The sequence below is a fragment of the Ornithorhynchus anatinus genome, chromosome 5 (genome assembly GCF_004115215.2).
Source record: "Ornithorhynchus anatinus isolate Pmale09 chromosome 5, mOrnAna1.pri.v4, whole genome shotgun sequence".
Classification (NCBI taxonomy): domain Eukaryota; kingdom Metazoa; phylum Chordata; class Mammalia; order Monotremata; family Ornithorhynchidae; genus Ornithorhynchus; species Ornithorhynchus anatinus.
The window spans coordinates 31,689,969-31,696,111 of record NC_041732.1 but is presented as its reverse complement, the minus strand read 5'-3'; the positions used below and the strand labels follow the sequence as shown (position 1 = coordinate 31,696,111).

Here is a 6,143-nt window from a genome sequence, read left to right as displayed (position 1 = left end):
GAATGACCACAGGAAGGGACTATTTTATGTGTGCTCACCATGAGGCTTGGATTGTTCATTGTGCCTGGGCCTTATTCACCACATCCAGGTGCATGGGTAGGATCTCTCCACCAGTACCGTCACCTTCCAAAATGAAGGACAGCTATAGCTGTCTGTGTGTGTGTGCATGTGTGTGTAAGTGCATGAAGACAGGTAGATTCATATAGATCACTCACCTTTTGTAACTGGTCTGGTCTTATGCTACTGAGTGGTCTCCAACCCAGAGCGACACCATGGACGCACCTGTCCCGGAACACCCCACCTCTATCTGCAATCGTTCTGGTAGTGCATCCATAGAGTTTTCTTGGTAAAAATATGGAAGTGATTTGCTCTTGGCTCCTTCTCTGCAGTAAACTTGTCTTGCCCTCGACGGTCTCCCATGCCACTGCTGTTCAGCACAGGTGAGCTTTGACTTGTAGCACACTGCCTTCCACTTGCTAGCCGCTGCCCAAAGTAGGAATGGAATGGGTATGCCTCTGCTTGACTCACCCTCCCGTAGTCAAGACTGGTAGAGTACTGGAAACTCTCCAGGTGTGACTCTGAGAGGGGCCCTTTTGTAACTACTGCTGATTATGTGCTCCAGTATCCAAACAAACTAGATTTTTCTATAAATCATAAGTGTGGGGGAAGAAGGGGGAGGTTTGAAGAGATTCCCTGCATAAATTTTGGAAATCCTAGAATAACTTAATTTTAATCAGTCAGTGGTATTCACTGGGCATTTACTGTGTGCAGGAAACTATATTAAGCTCTTGGGAAATGACAATACAATAGAGTTGGTAGACATGGTTCCTACTCATAAGCGACCTCCTTACTGCCGAGAAGCAGAGTGACCTAGTGGATAAAGCACGGGCCTGGGAGTCAGAGGGACCTGTTATCTAGTCTCAGTTCTGCCACCTGTCTGCTGTGTGACCTGGTGTGACTCAGTTACCTCTTCTGCAAAATGGGGATTAAGACTGTGAGCCCCATGTGGTACTTGAACTCTAACCAACCTGATTAGTTTTTATCTATCCCAGTGCTTAGTACAGTGCCAGGCCCACAGTAAGTGCTTAACAAATACTATTAAAAAAACCCCAAACCAAAAAAACAAGGAACTTACATTGTAAAAGGGGAAACAGAGTAGATTAGGGATAGGGGAAATAGAGGCACTGGGGTGATTATCAAAGTGCTGAGTGTCAAAGTGCTTAAGGAATACACAACAGGGGTGACACAGAGGGGAGGGTGGGTATGGGACATGGGTGTTAGTCATGAAAGTCCTCTTGGAGATTTTTTTTTAAGGTTTTGAAGTTGGGGAGAGTGGTGGACTTTCAAGTATGAAAGGGGGAAAGAGTTGCAGGCCAGAGTGAGGTTGTGGGCTAAGGGGGTTGGTGGTGAGACAGACAAGACCAAAGTGCAAAGAGTAGGTCCATGTTTGAGGAGAGGAATGTGCGAATTGGGTTGTAGTAGGAGATCAGGGAGGTAAGATGGGAGGGAGAGAGCTGATTGAGTGCCATAAAACCAAGGGTAAGGAGTTACTGATTGAAACAAAGGTGACCATTGGAGATTTTTGAGGAGTGGGAACACCTGGGCCAAGTGGTTTTTCTTAGAAAAATGATCCGGGTAGCAGAATGAAGAATGGACTGGAGAGGGGAGAGACAGAAGGCATGGAGGTCAGGACCTCATTAATCTCAGAAGAAGTCGTCTTGTTTTCCCCATATGGAATATTCAGGATTTAATGTCTTATTGACCAAGATCCTCAGAGTTAATATACTTGTTTCTGTCAGGATGTTAAGAACCTTTTTCTCTTCTTTGAATAGAAAGGCTTTGTTTCCAAGTCCCTGATTATAGTAGTGAGAAGCAGCTGAAAATATCGGGCAACTGAGTGAGACTGACTTTTCCGAACAGATTATTAGTCATCCTATAAAAGTTAAATTTGTTGTAAAGGGAAGGTAGTATTATTCTAGCCCTAGCTAGAGGTTGTGATCAGACCAATGACCAATTACAGGAAAGCTTGAAAATTTTTCTTCATGTGGCAAAAATACATCTGTGCCTTTATTAAATGGCAACATTGTTCAGGAGTTCATAAAATTACGGCAACATAATTTTCCTGTAATACTGAACTTCCTATGACTCACAGAAATGAACTACCTTCAGTTTGTTTAACTGGGTCTTTTTTTCCTAAGGCTACTGAGAGCCAAATTGTTGCCAGTCTACCATGAAAGCTTTAAAAAGTCCAGCTGCCCCTTTTAGATTTGTTACTTTGTGAATGTTTATTTTTTTCCTTGCAATTTGCCTAGTAGTCCTCCTTCAACCTTTGCAAATAAAAGTCTTCAGCCAGTTTTCTTTTAAATTTGAATCACTTGGCATATGCTGCTATCTCTCTCCCCTCTACCCTACTACAAGACTTATGAAAAATGACCCAACAACACGGCTCTGCTTCATTTGCCTCGTTATCTGGAATCAGCATCATCAATTGCTTTACCAAGGCTCCAGGAAATTTGGGCTTCACCTACTCATTGGTTGAATCTGCCGTGAGAGGACCAGGAAGTAACTATTTTGGTTTAATCTCTTTGTTTTCCCATTTGCCATAAACCTTTGCACTTCAAATGCACCCTGGCTCCCAGGAATTCAAAACTCTATAAGAATGGCATTAAGAAAAAGTCAGAATAGGCAGATCAGAGATATCTTGGATCACTCTGCCTTCTATCCTGAACAGCAACTTCAGGAAAGTAGCAAATGTTTTAACCTTGCAGAGTGCGAGGCAGGAAGGGCAGAAGGAATTGTGATCAAACTGAACCTTTGGGAGATGAGAAACAGAAAAAGGATAGAGATCTAAATGAGAGCTGAAAGAAGTGTCATGACTGCTAAAGTTTTTTTTTTTTGTTTGTATTTGTTAAGCACTTACTCTGTGCCTAATACTGTACTAAGTGCTGCAGTAGATACAAGATTATCAGATTGGACCCAGTTCATTTTCCAGAGGGGGCTCAGAGTCTTAATCCCCATTTTACAGATGAGATAACCAAAGCCCAGAGAAGTGAAGTGACTTCATAATAATAATAATGATAATTGCGATATTTGTTAAGTGCCAGGAACTGTACTAAGTGCTGAGGTAGATACAAGGTAATTGGTTTGGACACAGTCCCTGTCCCACAAAGGGTTCACAATCTTTAATCCCCATTTTAATGTTGGTATTTGTTAAGCGCTTACTATGTGCAGAGCACTGTTCTAAGCGCTGGGGTAGACACAGGGGAATCAGGTTGTCCCACGTGGGGCTCACAGTTGTCATCCCCATTTTCCAGATGAGGGAACTGAGGCACAGAGAAGTTATGTGACTTGCCCACAGTCACACAGCTGACAAGTGGCAGAGCTGGGATTCGAACTCATGACCTCTGACTCCAAAGCCCAGGCTCTTTTCCACTGAGCCACGCTGATACTGATGAGGTATCTGAGGCAGAGAGAAGTGAAGTAATTAGCTCAAATTCGCACAGCAGGCAAGTGGCAGATTGGGATTAGAACACAGTTCCTTCTGATTCCCAGGTACTAGGCCACGCCGGGCATACAGCAGACCAGTGGCGGAGCTGGGATAAGAACCCAGGTCCTTGGGACTTCCATGCCCTTGCTTACTTTGCTTCTCGAGTTTCTCCAGGACACCAGAATAAAGACTTTGTGGTTTCTGGGTAGTCAAGACCTCTGTACAGAATGTACCCCAGCCCCAGAAGCACTACCCTGATGGGGAAATTATTCATTCAATAGTATTTATTTTTATTCAAAAGTATTTATTGTAATTATAAATTATATGTAATGACATCTGCCCCACAGCTTTGTCATCAAGTCATCACCCAGAAGGTGAGGTGTTTAGGAGCTCACAGGTGAATGCTGCCTAAACTGAAAGGAGTTTAGGCCCCCAAGACCAGCAGGCCCAACTCTCAATTCTGAAAGGGAGGCATTGATTGAGTGGGGAATCAATAAGAAAAGCACCCCCTTCCCCTCCCCAAAGCACTTATATATATTTGTACATATTTATTGCTCTCTATATTTTGTTAATGTACATTTATCTATGGTTCTATTTGTCTGTTTTGATGGTAGTGATGCCTGTCTACATGTTTTTGGGGTTTTTTTTTGTCTGTCTCCCCCTTCTAGCCTGTGAGCCCATTTTGGGGTAGGGATTGTCTCTATCTGTTGCTGAATTGTACCAATATCCAATATCTCTCTCTCGCCTACTTACATTGTGAGCCCCATATGGGACCTGACTTGCTGTGCCAGTGCTTGACACATAGTAAGTGATTAACAAATGCCACAGTCATTATGATTATAACTACTATTAACCATTAATAGGTGTGTATGCGACCTAGTTTAATCCTGCTTGGATTTTAAGATTCTTTAGAATTAAAATTGAGGAGGTAGGCTACCTGCCAGTACAATAGTTGATTGAAGATTTCAAACTGTTCTTTTCCCAACACACTTTCTCTAAGATATTAATTTATGTGCATTTTAGGACTCCAGGCATACTTGGTTTTTGGACTGACCTGCCATAGTATTTCATTTTTATTCCTGATTTAACAAGGTGCTTCCAAGAGCTAAAAAAAAATAAAATATGGAATTTACTTATAATCTATATAGAATGTGCTTTCCCCTATACTTTCGCTCAGTTTGTTGAGAGTTTTCTCAGGATCTAATTTTGGGGGGGCTACTGTCATTCGTTTACATTTAGATTTTGTCATCTAAAAACTGGCATATGAAGAAAACCACCTCTTCCAAAGACTATAGTTGATAGGGCCGGCCATGAGAGAGAGTTAAGATTCTCAGGCAGTTCCGTCTTAATGATATATTTAATTTTCCTACTAACCCTAGGGCATGCTCAGCATTCAGACTTTATAGACAGAGTTTAATAGCTAATATTGCAGAACAGAAATCACAGCATTGGAAGATCTTACTGGGCTGCTTGAGCTTCTCTTTGGAAGGGCAGGACAGCTCTCACTCTAGGTCTTTGAATCAGCACAGTTATTCCTGAGGAAATAACCTCCATCAGGATCAACCTGATGACGCTCACTGGTCACCAGTTCAGAGGCCTCTGATTTGTTAGCTGCCTTGAAATGGAAACGTGACTTCCAAAGCCCTTCAGTGCCCCTAATTCAAGTAATGTTTACAACTGGCCACAGGAAAATCAGGAAAGAGAGTGTGGATAGCTTGGGGCAAACCCTCCCCACTACTGAAAATGCAACTTTAGCATATGTCCTGCTGAATGTGAACCTCCTAACCTGAAGAGCTTTCAATAAGCACTTGTAGTTGATTTTTTATGAAATTAGAAATAAGAATAGAGAAGGATTTATCTGCAAAATTCTGTTTTGAATAAGCAGTCTGGTCACTTCTATAGTTGATGAATCTCTCAAATTGGCTTGCATTAACATTTCTGACACCAAAGCTCTGGCCTTTGTATTATCTTTTGACTTTGAATGCAATGGCCAACAGCCCAGAACAACCTTCATTCAAAGCAAAACCAGAAGGAGTATTTATTTTAGGTGGGGATGTAATAATAAATGATAAATAATTGTGGTATCAATGTCCCAGATACTGTGCTTAGTGCTGGAGTAGGTATAAAACCATCAGATCAGACATAGTCCCTGTCTCACATGGAGCTTACAATCTAAGGGGAGGGAGAGTAGTTATTTAACCCCCATTATGAGGAAATTGAGGCATAGAGAAGTGAAGTGACTTGCCCAAGCTCACACAAAGCAGGTAAGTGGAAGAATTGAAACCAGAACCTAGGTCTCCCAACTCCTAGCTGGGATCTTTTCACTAGGCCACATTGCTCTTCTAAAAGATATAGAGTGTTGCCTTTTTTGTTCAAGGGAAACAGAAATATTGAAAGTTTGGGGAAACCAAGGAGTGGCTCATGACCCAGTCAGATGGAATTTTCAAGGCCAAATGTACTGCTGGTCACAAATGCTCATAATGGCAATAGTCGCAGTTTTGGGGTTGGTTTTATATCAGATTTAATAGTCATATTTAAATTAATTCCCCAAAGATTGGATATTTTTTCCCATCAGGCTAACAGAATAAATTGAACCATCCGTTTCCCCTTCCACAGTATGAGTTGCAATTATGTTTCTGCAAAAGAATTATAAACT

The 6,143-nt window shown here is 41.8% G+C and overlaps 1 non-coding gene across 1 annotated transcript; it reads right to left on the bottom strand.

The window, feature by feature from the left end:
• Positions 1–450: 450 nt before the first annotated feature.
• On the bottom strand, positions 451–588 carry LOC114812741. Its single transcript, XR_003760392.1, has one exon. It is a non-coding gene; the product is annotated as a small nucleolar RNA SNORA7 (small nucleolar RNA).
• Between the last annotated feature and the right edge of the window lie 5,555 nt (positions 589–6,143).